The sequence below is a fragment of the Nycticebus coucang genome, chromosome 15 (genome assembly GCF_027406575.1).
Source record: "Nycticebus coucang isolate mNycCou1 chromosome 15, mNycCou1.pri, whole genome shotgun sequence".
In the NCBI taxonomy this organism is placed as follows: domain Eukaryota; kingdom Metazoa; phylum Chordata; class Mammalia; order Primates; family Lorisidae; genus Nycticebus; species Nycticebus coucang.
This window is the reverse complement of record NC_069794.1, coordinates 78,397,747-78,413,167: the sequence shown is the minus strand read 5'-3', so window position 1 is coordinate 78,413,167 and position 15,421 is coordinate 78,397,747. Positions and strand designations below refer to the sequence as shown.

The window sequence follows — 15,421 nt, the reverse complement described above, 5'->3', positions numbered from 1 at the left end:
CCACTCGCCTCAGCCTCGCAGAGTGTCAGGGTTACAGGTGTGAGCCTCGGCACCCAGCCCACTTTTGACATTCTGCCTAGAAATCTCCTCAGCCAGATTCACCAGTTCATTAAGTAAGTTTTCAGTATTTCATATTACCACAGATGAAAATTTTATTAAATTTTCTGCCGTCTTTTTACAAAGATCTCCTTTTCTCCTGTTTCCAGTAAGATTTCCCTTGTGGTCCTGTGTGCTATCACTGACAACTTCTCAGAGGACTATCAGTCATTTCCTAAAAGTCTCCTCAGAGTCCTCTCAGCTTCGCTTGTCTTTCAGTCCCAAAGCCAAGGACGTATGTGCAGAGTATCCCATTTCTAGTGCCAGAGTCTGGTTGTTACTATTGCTGTGTAACAAAGGGCCTCACCTCGGAACTTAGCAACTTAAACCAGCAACCATTTAACTCTACTCATGGCTTTTTAAAAATTTTCTAATATTTCATTAGGCAATTTTTTTAAACATACAATACAGTTGAAAGAATTCTACAGCGATCAGCCCTACACCCACCATGTACATTTCATAATATTTTTTCTTCTTCTTCACATGTACGGAATTTGTATTGTGCCTCTCATCACAATGACCCCAGATTCCTATTAGGTGTGTTATAAACAGAGGAGCCATTTTTCAGGCCCCTTACTCTAAGCACACCCTTTCTACTCATCATTTTGTAAAATAAGAAATTGGGAAGAACTTGGGTGGGCAGTTCTAGCTTAAAGTTTCTCCTGTGGTTGTGGTCAGATGTCACCTGAGACTGTGGTGGATGTCCTGGTGGTAGATATCTGGTGGAAGCTCACCTTGCCTGTTACCTGGAGAACCTGCAGCCGACTCTCCAGCACAGAAGACTCAGGGTAGTCAGACTTTTCACACGATCTCTGGTTTAACCCCCAGCGAGCAGCTTATGGAGAGCAACCTCCGTTTACATAACATTCTCTTATCCAGCCTCAGAAGCCACACAATGTCTCTTCTGCTGCCCATTGATCAGAATAGTCATAAATCCAGCTTAGATCCCGGGGAAAAGGACACAGTACCACCTCTCATGGGAACCATTTAACTCTAAAAAATGGGATGGGGCGTATTTAAAAAACTGGCACACATTCTACTAAGATTATTTGTTCAAAAGCGAACAGTGACTTTCTAATCAATCAATCCAGCAACCTCTTCCTAGTCCTCACGCTGCTGAACTTTTCTGAGGCACTTGCAACCTCCTTGAACTTACTCCTTTCTCTCAGGGAGTTTCCCTAACTTTGTCTTCTAATCATCCCACAATTCCTTTGCATTCCACCTCCCTTCCCATTAGAGCAGCTTCCCTCTCTTGCCCCTGAGAGGCGGCATCTTCCCGGCTCTGTCCCCAGTCAGGGTCTCCTCTTACTCCCCCAGGTGGGTCCTCTTAGTAGAGGACGCATGTTTACTGCTCAGTGGCCCTTTCTGTGGGGGAATGACTTTCTTTCTCTAATAATCCTCTCAGTGCCTGTGTTAGGAGCAGACAGAGACAATTGTCCTCCACTCTAGAGCTGGACATCTGTATCAGACGGTGTCTTGGGTAGAAACAGGATCCATTTGCATGGATCAGCTGAGGAGCTTTATATTGTTATTATTTTTTTTGAGACAGAGTCCCACCATGTTGCGCTGAGTAGAGTGCTGTGGCGTCACAGCTCACAGCCACCTCAAACTCCTGGGCCTAAGCAATTCTCTTGCCTCAGCCTCCCAAGCAGCTGGGACTACAGGCGCCCACCACAATACCCGGCTATTTTTTGTTGTTGTTGTTGTTGCAGTTGTTTAGCTGGCCCGGGCTGGGTTCGAACCCACATCCTTGGTGTACGTGTCTGGCACTATAACCACTGTGCTATAGGTACTGAGCTGAGGAGCTTCTAATAAAACAAGTATTTGCAGTGGTGCCAGCAGGAAGCCATTCCCATCCCTTACTCTGAAGGAGAAAGAGAAAGGAATAGTTATTCTTACCAGAATCCTGGGAGAGCGCCAGTTCTGTAGAGGGAGTTGCTCAGCTGCAGGGGGGCTGTTCACTAAAAATTTGCAACCCAGATCCAGGAGGGAGCAGGGGAGAGACACCTAAGTTACCCTCCTTTTGCCCTATGAATGTCCACAGGCAAAATCCAGCAAGAAGCAGGCCGGCGAGGGAGTCAGGCGGTGCAGGCATTTGAGTCAATATCCAAGAGAAAGCAAAGGATGGAGAATTGATCTGGGGACTTGTTTTAACTTCAAAAGTTTTAGTAAATAGATAACATATCCACATAGCCTAAATTTGAAAGGACAGATAGTGAAAAGTATTTTCTCCCTGCCCCTGTTCCCTAACTGTGTAGACCCCCATCCAGGAGACAACCAACATGGTCACTTTTTAAAAAAGTCTTTCAGAGATAATATGAAATTACATGCAGGCATTCTTTCCCCCCTTTCCCATGAACAATAGTAAGTAAATAACAATATTCTGTACTTTGCTCTTTTCACTTTGTGGCACATTGTCGGTATCATTCCATACTAGTACTTTTTTCCATGACTGTGGTGTTCCGCGGTATGGATGCACTTTAATTTACCCACTAGTCCCATGATGACAGGTTTTGCCCCCATGGGCCGAACTGCACTGAGTCTGACTCAGGGTCATGGAATTACCCAGGGTCCCTCAGTTGGGGCAGAATCCAGGTGCCTGGTCTAAGGCCATGAAAAGCCCTGAGAGGGCACAGAGGGGTCAGAAGTTGGGTGGGGTGCAAAGAGGGAGGGTCCTGACCTGGAGTGAGGGGCATTCCCACCCTGGGCAGGACCTAGCCCCTTCCAGGCAAAAATCACTTTGCAAAGAGATTTCCTCTGCGTGCCAGACCGTATTCTGAAGAAGTGGAGGCCTGTGGGCCTCATAAATGCTGACAATTGACTGAAGTGCTGCAGTTTGAATTTGGGCCCCGGGGCCATCTCCAAAACCAGCGGAAGTGTATGGCTGGGTTTGGGCAGTGGGCTTTTTTTTTTTTTTTGGTAGAGACAGAGTCTTACTTCATCACCCTCGGTAGAGTGCCGTGGCGTCACACAGCTCACAGCAACCTCCAACTCCTGGGCTTAGGCGATTCTCTTGCTTCAGCCTCCTGAGCAGCTGGGACTACAGGCGCCTGCCACAACGCCCAGCTATATTTTTGTTGCAGTTTGGCTGGGGCCGGGTTTGAATCTACCACCCTTGGTATATGAGGCCAGTGCCCTACCCACTGAGCCACAGGCACTGCCTGGGCAATGGGCTTTTTAAGGAGTCAATCCTTGCATGTCTAGTCACACCCACTGGGTTTAAGCTGCCAGAGTCCTGATTTTCTGATTTTGCCTAATACTACTCAGCCTGCACCAGCAGAAACTTTAGCCAGCTGAGAGAGCACCAGTACCCTTGCCAGAGGACAGCCTGAGGAGGCGGGTATGCGAGGGTGGATCCCTTCTCTGGCCTGGTCCTCCTCCATGGCCAGCAGTAGTGGGACTCGGGTACTGAGTGGTAATCCCACTCATTCTCCCCTTCGCCTTGAGTTTCAGTTCTTCTCTCTCCCACTGGATCTGAGGAAGAACAAGAAGGTGCCCTGAGCCTGCCGGGTCATAGAGTCCACCTGTCGCTGAAGCCAGTCCCTGCTTGTCTGAGCGCAGCAGAGCAGCACCCTGTTTATTGGTTTCCTACTACACCCCAAAGCCTGGGGAAAGCATCTCAGTCTCTCACCTGTAAAATGAGTAGCTGACTCCATCTTTGGCTGACCCCTCAGAGATGGCTGTAGGAGTGAGGCTCCTGGGGCTTTGCCACTGAGGAAGCTTTCAGCAGTGACTTTCAGCTTCCCGGGCAACTGTCATGAGCCAAACACAGGCTGGGCCCTGAGAAGTGACAGGGAAGTGATAGGACACAGCCCAGTGGGAGAGCAAACCACTGCTACAGCAGCACCGATGTGTGCCCTATAAAGGGGACGTCTTGGAATGGGCAAGGTAGCAGTGGGAAGGCCAGGTCATGGGCCCAGGCAGGGATGTGTGCCACAGGGCTGGCTGTGGTCTCAGCAGCTAACAGACCCGTGGGCATTAGGAGAGCCAGGCTGGGTCCATGCCTTCCGAGGTTCTTGCTGGAGATGGGAGTGAGATGTGCATGGTCAAGGTTGCTCTTAGATTTGGTCCTCTGGTAACAAAGGTAGAGCAGGGGCAGGAGATACAGAAAGAGGGACAGAGAGGGTCAGGGAGACCGGTGAGAGATGGGGCCACAGTAACAGTTCAGACAAGAGCTGACAAAGGCCTTGAGAGCAGAGAGGACCTAGTTTTCCATTGGATGAAGAGGGCAAGGCACCTTCAGTGTCCTATAGGATATTACCAAGGACCATCCTCCAGGGGCCACCTGCAGTACATTGCTACAGCCTGCTCCTCCGGGCTTGGATGGGCGGACTGCAGGAGCAACAGGAGCTGATGGCAGCGCTCTCCTCTCTAATCGCTACTTTTTCCACCGTGGAGACAAGTTCATTGGCCTCTGGACCAAGGCACGAGGCCTCTCTGTTCACTCAAATGGTGGAGCTTGTTGGAGACACTCATCATCATCATTCCCAAAAGTGGAGTGGAGGTTAGGAGCGGAGTATTTTCCATTAGGATATTTCTAGATTTTCAGTCAGTTTTCTTCCTGTATAGATACTGGGTTTTGAGGGAGGGTATGAATTACCTTCATGGTAAATAGTTTTTATTTTGGTGGTAATTCAAAATGATTCAATACCACCTCCCTCTGTTCCTTTAATAAGGGTGATCTTGGAATGAATAACTAACAGCTCCTCCCCTTAAAGGAGCTGTACTTTAGGAAAGCAGCAGGAACACAAGGGCACAGGGGAGTGGACAGAAGGGGAGGGGTCGCGGGGGCCTCAACGCTCCAATCTAGAACACATGTTGATAGTTATGGGGCCTCTTCCAAATGAAAGACGACGGTCATGTGTCTGAATGTGGGACAGGCTTGTTCCATAGTCAGGGTTGACTTCGAAAATCCTGGGCAGGTGGAGACTGTCGTGGATCACCGGAAGCCCCATTCCTAGCCAGACGGTGGAGGTGGACAACCTCTCTCATGGGTGTGACGTGTCGTGAGGCTGAAGTTGGGAACTGGACTAGGATAGAGGTTGATGTAGCAGCTCTGAGGTGAGGCTGCCTGTGTTTCAATCCTGTGTGATCTTGTGTAAGTTACTTAACAATCTTGTGCCTCAGTTTACTCTTCCATTTAAAAAGATGGGTGTTTGTGAAGAGGAAATGAGATAACCCAGAGTGAATGCTCAAAATTGCTGTCTCTCATCATTATTACAATAGTTACTGCTTTCTCTGCCAATTGGCCACGTACAGCAGTGCTTTCCAACCTTTTGGGAGTAGAGAGCAGTTTCAGGGAAGACAATTTTTCCACAGACCAGGAGAGGCGGTTGGTTTCAGGATGATTCCAGGCATTACATCTCCGCCCCAGATCAACAGGCATTGGAGTCTCGCAGGGAGTGTGCAACCTAGATCCCTCACACTACAGTGTGCAGTGGGGTTCACACTTCTGTCAGAACCTAATGACATTGCTGATGTGGCAGGAGGTGAAGCCCAGGCAGTGATGTGAGCCCTGGGGAGTGGCTGTGAATACAGATGAAGCTTTACTCACTTGCCCACCACTTGCCTCCTGCTGTGCCACTGTGCCACGGACTGGTACTGGTCCACAGCGTGGGGTTTGGGGACTGTGGATGTATAGGAATATGATCCAGGTGTATATTAAATGGGCACTAATTTTCACTCACATTGACAAAAAATAAAGCAAATAAAAAATAAAGCAAAAGCTGGGTGCATTGGCTCACACCTGTAATCCTAACACTCTGGCAGGCTGAGGCAGGAGGATCACTTGAGCTCAGGAGTTCAAAACCAGTCTGAACCAGAGAGAGACCCTGTCTTTACTAAAAATAGAAAAATTATCAGGGCATTGTGGTGGATACCTGTAGTCCCAGCTAATTGGGAGGCTGAGGCAGGACGATTGCTTGAGCCCAGGAGTTTGAGGTTGCTGTGAGGTAGGCCGATGCCATGACACTCTAGCCTGAGTGAGACTCTGTCTTAGGCGAATGAATGAATGAACAAATGAGCAAATAAATAAATAAATAAATAAATAAATACATAAAGCAAAGTTCTCCCAGAATCAAGAAGTTAGGAAGAATACTATGGACAAGAGAGAATATTCAAGTGGTCATTGAACTTATAAAAAGATGCTCTACACCAATAATCTTCAGAGAAACACAAATTGAAACCAGGGTGTGATACCACTGTGCACCCAGCAGCATGGCACCGTGAGGAACAGACGACACCAGCATTGAAGAGATTGGCACACACATTCATAGAACCACTTTGGCTTGGCAGTACCCCCTAAAGCTAAACATGCTGTGACCCAGGGATCCCACTTTGGGGCATAAACTCAACAAATATGTATGCATAGTTCATCAAAATCCCTGCACTGGATTGTTCATAGCTGCTGCTCTTTGTGACAGCCCCAAAGTAGAAACTACCAAAGGAGAAACCTCCGTGCAGAGCACTGTCATGGAGGCAATACTGTCCCGTGTCTGTCTGTCCTCTGTGAGGCCAACAACAGCAGAATGGAGAAATACATCATAGTGTGTTCAGACAAATGGAGTACTCTACAGCAGTGTGGGTGGGTGGACACATGTTTGGCTCGTCCATCCAGCTCTGTGCAAACAGATGCATGAACCTCACAAAGACTACAAACAGCAAAAGAAGCCAGAGACAAGTGTGCAAACTGTTTCCATTCGTACGAAGTTCAAAGCCAGGCAAAGGTGTTTTATATTGTTCAGAGGAAAAATTGTGGTCACCTGTGGTAAGGGACAGGCACAGTGGTGAAAACAGAGTGGGAGGTGGCTTCTGGGTGTGCCAGCCACGTTCCATTTCTTGGCCTGGTTGCTGGTCAAGCGAGGGTTACCGTGCAGAGAACTGTCATGGAGGCAACACTGCGTTGTGTCTGTCTGTCCTCTGTGAGGCCTAAAAGGTCATTCATTTACTCATTCAAAAAGTTTAGTTGAATTCTTACTCTGTGCCACAGCAGCACAACCCTTGGCCTTGAGAAGGCTGCGGGATAGTGGAGGGGACCCGCTCCTCTCAAGGTCTGCAGGGTGGTGGAGGGGCTTCCTGCCTACGTGACCAGCTGCCAGTGCACTCCCTCACTCTCCCGCAGGAATGGAGGCCCCACTGAGGAAAGGTCACTTTGCCGGCAGGGCAGAAGTGGGTGTGGTGACGGGAGGGGACAGATGAAAGGAGGGTGCGCATGGAGGAGGTCCAGGGTCCTTCCCCAGGAGCGGGCATGAAGAAGTACACTGGACTTAATCAGAGAGACAATAAACAGGGGAAAAGCCACCTGGGCTTCTTTTTGCTGATGCAGAGAACAGGTGATGGATGTGGAGAAAACCAGCCTTGAAGCCATCATTTCCTTTACCAGAAGCTTTTCTCTTATTTATGCCTTTTTTCTTCTATGCACCTGATTTCACCTTTTTTTTTTAAAGGGCATATATACCCTCTTGTGTCCTGGGGGGCCTCTGATTTAGTAGCCTTAGGTGTCAAGATGTCACCATTCCTGACTCAGTCCATTGTTTGGGGAATTGCTCTGCCTCGCCTGTTTTCTGGGTCAGTCTCTTGGAAGGGGGTGACTGGAGGTGACAATGACTATCAGAACCCTCTGCAAGCAGAGATCTGGCTAGTGATAACAGTCCCTCAGGGAGCACTGGCCCAGGGAAAGCCTGGGGAGGCCTGTATTGGGGTGGGAAGAGTAAGCGGAGACCCAGTCATGCTCAGGGTAACTGTACAACCATAACGTGCCACCCAGGGTAGTGCCACGGGCTGAAACAGTGGTCCTCAAAGTGTGGTCCCTAGACCAGCAGCAGCACTTAGGCGCTCCCAGGAAATGCAAATGCCCAGTCTCCAGCCCAGACCTGCTGAATCAGAAAATCCAGAGTGGGGCCTGGTGATCCATGTTTGAATGAGCCCTCCAGGTGATTCCTCTAAGGAAAAGGCCCTGTTCCTAGCAGCATTCCTTTGCACCAATGTTTTCTCTCCTTGGAAGAGAGATCAAAACAATGGTGTCATAGCTGGGCACCATGGCTCACGCCTGTAATCCTAGCACTCTGGGAGGCTGAGGCAGGGGGATTGTGTGAGCTCAGGAGTTCGAGAACTGCTTGAGCAAGAATGAGACTCAATTTCTACTAAAAAAAGAAAAACTAGCTGGGCATTGTGGCAGACACCCGTAGCCCCAGCTACTCAGAGGCAGAGGCAAGAGGATTGTTTGAGCCCAGACGTTTGAAGTTGTTGTGAGCTGTGATAACACCATAGCACTCAACCCCAGGGTTGTAGAGTGAGACTCTGTCTCAAAAAAACAACTGAACAAGCAAACAAACAAAACAATGTTGTCAGATTGAAGCTTGAGAATCAGAATGTCTCCTGGGGCTCTTTGGCACTGGTCTAGTCTAACGAAGTCCTGGTCATCCCATCACTATAGGAGTCCAGGTTCTGAAAACGGCCTGAAATAAGTTATGATCCTGGTTCTGCTGCTAATGGTCTGGTGCCCTGGACAAGTTGTGTACCCTCTCTGAGCCTCAGTTCCCATCTGGAATTTGGGGCCCAGGAGAGGCTGCTTGACCTGGGTTTGGGGGGGAGATCCTAGTCCTGTACACATAGTGAGTGCTCGGTAGATGGCCCTATTAGTTATCATCCATGCAACTTCACCCGAATATGAAGAAATTACTAGATCTCAAAGAAATCAGCCTAGAAGCTCGTCATGGTGGGATGGTGTTCAGGGACCAGACAGCAGTTCTATGCTGTCTGTCATCAGGCTCTGTAACATCAGTTGCTACTATGCCATGACTCTGAACATTGTGATAATAGGGGCACATATTAAACTACCTTACAAACAAGGTCATGAGGTTTCAAGGCTGGTGAATTGCTTCCAGCCTGCATGCCAGCATGTAGTATGCAGCAGAGTGCGCAGTGAGCCCTCGCTGGCCCCAGCCATCCTGGCAGATGGGCAGCCTGCTCTTGCCACTGAATGAATGGACACCCCTGGCTAGCAAGCTCCCAGATAGAACCGCCCACTGCCCCAATGCTTACCTACCGGCAGAATGATTTATGGCCATTCAGTTTTCATTTATAAAACTGACAATATCCCAGCTGATAAATATTGATATATGTGAAATTCAGCAGCCGCAGGATGAAAGCCACTGGCCCTGTGGCGACATCTGGCCGCCTTGCAAAGACGTCATCTGCTTGCCCTTCGCCCTGCATAATGCTGACTGCTGTTAGATATAGTAAAGAGTGTTTAAGGTCCACAGGGATAGGATAATAGGTTTAAACTCAACCTGCAGATTCCACAGCTGGAGCAGATCGCAGGTAGAAACATTTGGAATCAGACTTGTGAAGAAGTCTGCAGCGTGGCCCTCACCTGGCAACATGGGATGGGACAGTAACTGGGATGACAGAGGACTGAGACATGTGCGCAGTGGTGGACATGGGCTGGTGTCTCTGCTCATGGATTGCCTGCAGAAGTGGTGGCTGAGATTTCCTCACAGAACACTCTTGGGGACGGCAGTTCCAGGGAGAGAATCAGGCATTGCCTTTTATCTGCAGATTACAAAGTTCTTGACATGAGTCAGTCTTTCTCAATACTTTGTAGAAGGCAATAGTTTCCATTTCTCCAGATGGGGAGCCTGAAGGGGACATTGGGCAACGGGATCACGGGTCCCAAAGTGACTGACCAAGGCCCACCTGTCTGGGAGCAGGTGTCTGGGGCCAGCAGCCAGCACAGGGAGGAAATAGCACCGACAAGCTGCCAAGCACCAGGCTTTCAGGCATTGGCTCCCAAACTTGGTGCTGCACCTGAGTCACCCGTCAAACTTATTAAAGATTCAGATTTCTGGTCAAAACAGTTACTCCCTTCAAAAATTTTGGTTTGGTCAGCCTGGGTGAAGATGGGAGCCAAAATTCTGTATTTTATCAAATTCCACAGGTGACCACGGTGCACAGCCAAATTTGGCTTTTGAGCATCAATAAATAAGTGACTGTGGCCAGGCGCAGTGGCTCATGCCTGTAATCTTAGCACTACTGGCAGGCTAAGGCGGGAGGATCACCTGAGCTCAGGAGTTCAAGACCAAACTGAGCAAGGGGGAGATCCTGTCGCTATTAAAAATCAAAAAACTAGCTGGGTGTTGTGGTGGGTGCCTATAGTCCCAGCTCCTTGGGAGGTTGAGGCAAAAGGATTGCTCAACCCCAAGAGTTTGAGGTTGCTGTGAGCTATGATGATGCACTCAACCCAAGACGACAGTAAGACTGTCTCAAAAATAATAAAATAAAATAAAAAATAAAATAAAATAAAATAAAGGACTATGGAAGAAAACTGGGGCCTCCGCAGAACTAGATTCCTGGGCACCACCAGCACACATTGTGCCTGGGTGACCCCACTTCCTCTCCACTCCAGCTGACAATGGCAATGACTTCCCTGCTTCCTTTGGCTCAGTGCTTTGCACCCTTTTTGGGGTCTTGTGCACCTTTGAGATGCTGATTGCAAAGAACAACATTCTTGTGCCTTCGTGAAGCTGTTACTTCAAAAGTGTCTCGTAGGTGGCAGATTTAGCCCTGGGGAGAGGTTCAAGCACTTAGGCAAAAACAAATGGAAAAAAAATTTGTTTTTTTTTTTACTGTAGATCTTTGTTCATCCTACCATCACTAGCTCCTCACAGGCACAAGGCCACTTTCAGGTTTTGCAGCCCCTAGTATATAAAAGAATTAAGAAATGCTATGCTAGGGAAGCCAGAAGTGGTAGCTCTTGTCTGTAATCCTAGCACTGGGAGGCTGAGGCGGGAGGATTGCTTGAGCTCAGGAATTTAAGACCAGCCTGAGCAAGAGTGAGACCCTGTCTCTACTAAAAATAGAAAAACTGGCCAGTTGTTGTGGCAGGTGCCTGTAGTCCCTGCTACTCAGGAGGCTGAGGGAAGAAGATATCCTGAGCCCAAGTGTTTGAGGTTACTGTAGGCTCTGACACCAGTGCACTCTAACCAGGGTGACTGAGTGAAACACTTTCTCAAAGAAAGAAAGAAAGAAGGAAGGAAGGAAAGAAAAAAGAAAGGAAAGAAAAGAAAGAGATGCTATGCTAAGGTAGTGTTTGTGGTGAAATGGTTAATCGGCAGTCCTCTTCCTGTTCTATAGGGGAATATTGCCTTTTTGTATCATAAAGGCTAGGAAGTTGAAAATCTTTTCCTTGCTCCCTCCCAGCTGGCCATAAATCACATCACTTTTCACACGTGCTGGCACGTGACTCGGAAGGCAGAAGTGAGGCAGAGGTCCCTTCCACTGCTCTTGGCTATTTACTGCAGGTGGCTGAGGCTGCTATTGCAGAAGCCTTTTTAATGCCTGGCCACCAGTGTCCTGGGAGTGGGGGATCTCACTTGTTTCCTGGATCTCAGCTATGGTGGTGTGTTCTCGGACTCAGAAGCTTACAAAATCAATGGATGGACTGGAGGAGTGGGCTCCAGGTTGGGCTTCTAGCTATGACTACCAGAAATCTACCACACTAGTCTTCTGGGAAGCTGGTCATGAAGTAGGAGCTGCTTTTGGGGTCGTTGAACTCATGGCTGCAATTCCAGGGATGAGAAAGCTGCAGCCAAACACCCTCGAGGCTGGCAACTGGAGGCAAATCTCTGGCAATGAGCTTTGACAACATTTCTAGCATTTGCCAGGAGATGGCATGGAAATGCTAAATGGAAAGTCCTTTCACATCTTTCTTTGTGCATTTGTTCAGGTGTTGAACTGCAAGGTATGTACACCTTGATAGATACTGCTAGGTTACTCTCCAAAAATGTTTTAATTCACTCTGCCACCAACGTTTGACTTTACCAAATTAACACAGCGTATGACCTGGGCATGAATTTTAAAATATCCACCAGATGGCAAGATAATCACCAGCATAGAAGGAATCTTAAAGACTGAAGGATACAGAAACCCAACTTAGTGGGACAGACATACACCCCACCCATCCAATGGGCACCACACTGAATATCGGCTCTAGTGTAATCAATCTTTTTAATCTTTGGGAACATGAGAAGCTGGCTGTTTCACATTTGTGTTTCTTTGAGAATAATGGTGTTGAGAAACTTTCCATCTATCACTTTTAAATCTGTTTTCTAAATCTTGAATTTTAAAAAGTCATGCAAACTATCCCAGAGATAAGTTCTGCAGCAATGTTTTTAGAGATCGCTATGGACTAAGCCTTCTGCTGGGTCCTAAAGATAAAATAGTAGACTTCCTACTCTGGAGGAATTTAAGGCGTCTCAGGGGAAGAGAGAGACACACACACATACACACAAAAGTTTATTTCCTAGTGAGGGGTACCATAATTTCCAAGATGAACTGAAATCATTGAATACTTTCTTATAATAGGGCAAGGAATAGAGTGAACATAGAGTTATCCAAGATGAAAGCCAATCTGTAAAGATCATAATTTAAAAATTAATGGAAAAATTTGTCCTCACGCTGTACATAAATACCTTCTTTATTTCAAGTAGTATGTTTTAGCAAGAGTGTTATACAGAACAGTGAATATTGCTGTGTGTTTGTTTTTCCATGATAAATCTAGTGCTGAAAAGTGTCCCTTAGTAAGAGACTGGATAGACGAAGAAAAGGTTCCCTCCCTCTCCCACTGTAGGTTTGCCATGAGTTCTGCTAAAACAGACATTTGATAAGATCCAGAGTCACATAAAATAATACCCTAAATGTGCAGGCTACAATTGAAAATCACTCATATTAGTGACCAGGAAATAAGATCTCAAGTTGAACAAGAAAACATGATCAATAAATGCCATTAGGTATGTAACACTGATGTTGGATTGACCTAACAAGGACTTTAAAATAGCTATCATTAAAGAATTGCAGCGAGCAATTCCAGACATACTTAAAACAAAAGAGCAGAAAGTTTCATCGCAGAAATAAAATGTATAAAGAACCAAATAGACGTAAGGAAAGACTTTTTTCTTAAAAAAAAAAAATCTTTCCTCTGGCTTCCTGTTTATTAAAAGTCTTTGCAGAAGAATTATACAATCTCCTGAGCTAACTGGAATTTCATGATCCTTACCTTCAGAAAACCCATTCTACAGAATCTAAATCCCTGCTGCCCTGGCATTTGTTCCAGCACGCGACAGAGCCTGTGAAGGGTGCATTAGCAGTAACCACCCCGCTTTGGGCACGCGTACAACCTCCTTGTCTGCAATTCTTCCTGAGATCTAAGGGCCCACTTTCTCTCTCAGCCCTGCTCTGTTTTTTTCTTTTTTTGCAACACAGTCTCATTCTGTCACCTGGGTACAGTGCCCTGGCGTCACAGCTCACAGCAACCTCAAACTCTTGGGCTTAGGTGATCTTCTTGCCTCAGCCTCCTGAGTAGCTGTGACTATAGGCACTCGCCACAAGGCCTGGCTAGTTTTTCTATTTTTAGTAGAGATGAGGTCTCACTCTTGCTCAGGCTGGTCTCGAACTTCTGACCTCAAGCGATCCATCTGCTTCAGCCTCCCGGAGTGCTAGACTACAGGTGTGAGCCACTGCGCCTGGCTCAGCTCCAGTCTTGCTAAGCTTGGAAGCCGGTGCTGGGACACATTTTGGAATACAGAGCAGGTAGAGTGGGACCTTCAGGAGCCAGACAGTGGCTTGTCCATTGTGGCCACCTGGCCTGGGCAACATAGGATGTTCAGACTAGAGTGCTAATAGACTTTCATGTCTTCTTTGGGCTAGGCTTGAAGGAACTCTCCTTCCTATGACTGTTTGCTAATAATACAAAATTCTTTCTTTTTTTATTATTTTATTTTTTTTATTAAATCATAGCTGTGTACATTGATATGATCATGGGGCATCATTCACTAGATTCACAGAGCGTTTGACACACTTTCATCACACTGGTTAACATAGCCTTCCTGGCCTTCTCTCAGTTACTGTGCCAAGACACTTACATTCCACATTTACCAAGTTTCACATATACCCTTGTAAAATGCACCACTGGTATAATACAAAATTCTTTCAATGACTTAACCTTTTGGAACACCAAGACAGATATCATGGTTGGATATCAGACTTGTCTGCAAAAAAGTGTTTAGTCTTTACTAACCACTTGACTAAAAAGATTTTAGTCTTGATTCTAAGAGCCGTGGAAGCCACTGAAGGGGTGGTGACATCAACAGCCTTGCATTTCAAAGATCACTGGGGTCATAGGAGCAGGAGAAAGAGGAGTCATCAGCTGGGAGTCCTAGTCCAGGCAACATTTTTCATGGACACAAAGTGGTATCTCATTGTGATTTTGGTTTGCATTTCCTTAATCACTAATAATATTGAACATATTTTTATAAGCTTGTTGCTCATTTGTATAGCTTTTTCAAATATTTTTCTATTTTTAAACTGGATTGCCTTTATTAGTGTTGTAAGAGTTCTTTATCTGTCTCCTAGATATCAGATATGTGGTTTGCAAACATTTTCTCCCAATCTATGGGTTGTCTTTTGATGGTATCTTCTGAAGCATAAAAGTTTAAAATTTGATGAATTCCAATATAGTTTTTCTTTTGTCACTTGTACTTTTGTGTCATGTCTAAGAAACCACTACCTAAGGGCACACAGGTTAACGCCTATATTTTCTTTTAGGAATTTTATAGTTTTAGCTGTTAGAGCTCTGTTCCATTTTGAGTTAATCTTTGAGTACAGTGTGAGGCAGTGGCTTAATTTCTTTCTTTTGGATGTGGACATCTAGTTGCTCCAGCACCACTTATGCTGAAAAGACTATTTTTCTCTATTAAATGGAGAATTTTTTTTATTCTTTCTCTATAATCAAACTTTTTTTTTGAGACAGAATCTCACTTTGTCACCTTCAGTAGTGTGCTGTGACATCATAGCTCACAGCAACCTCTAACTCTTGGGCTCAAGTGATTCTCTTGCCTCAGTCTCCCAAGTTGCTGGGACTATAGGCGCCTGCCACGGCACATGGCTAATTTTAGAGAGGAGGTCTCCCTCTGGCTCGGGCTGATCTCAAAGTCCTGAGCGTAGGCAATCCACCTGCCTCAGCCTCCCAGAGTTCTATTATCAAACTTAATATTTATCTTGGGCAGTGCCTGTGGCTCAGTAGGTAGGGCACCAGCCCCATATACTGAGGGTGGCAGGTTTAAACCTGGCCCTGGCCAAACTGCAACAAAAAAATATCCTGGCGTATGTGGCAGGCACCTGTAGTCCCAGCTACTCAGGAGGCTGAGGCAAGCCCAGGAGTTGGAGGTTGCTGTGAGCTGGGCTGCCACTGCACTGTACCAAGGGTGATAAAGTGAGTCTCTGTGTCTCTACAAAAAAATAAATAAATAAATAAAATAAAAAAAACACT

The 15,421-nt window shown here is 46.6% G+C and overlaps 1 pseudogene; it reads right to left on the bottom strand.

Annotated features, from left to right (window-relative positions):
• Nucleotides 1-577: 577 nt before the first annotated feature.
• On the bottom strand, nucleotides 578-687 carry LOC128567119 (uncharacterized; annotated as a pseudogene).
• Between the last annotated feature and the right edge of the window lie 14,734 nt (nucleotides 688-15,421).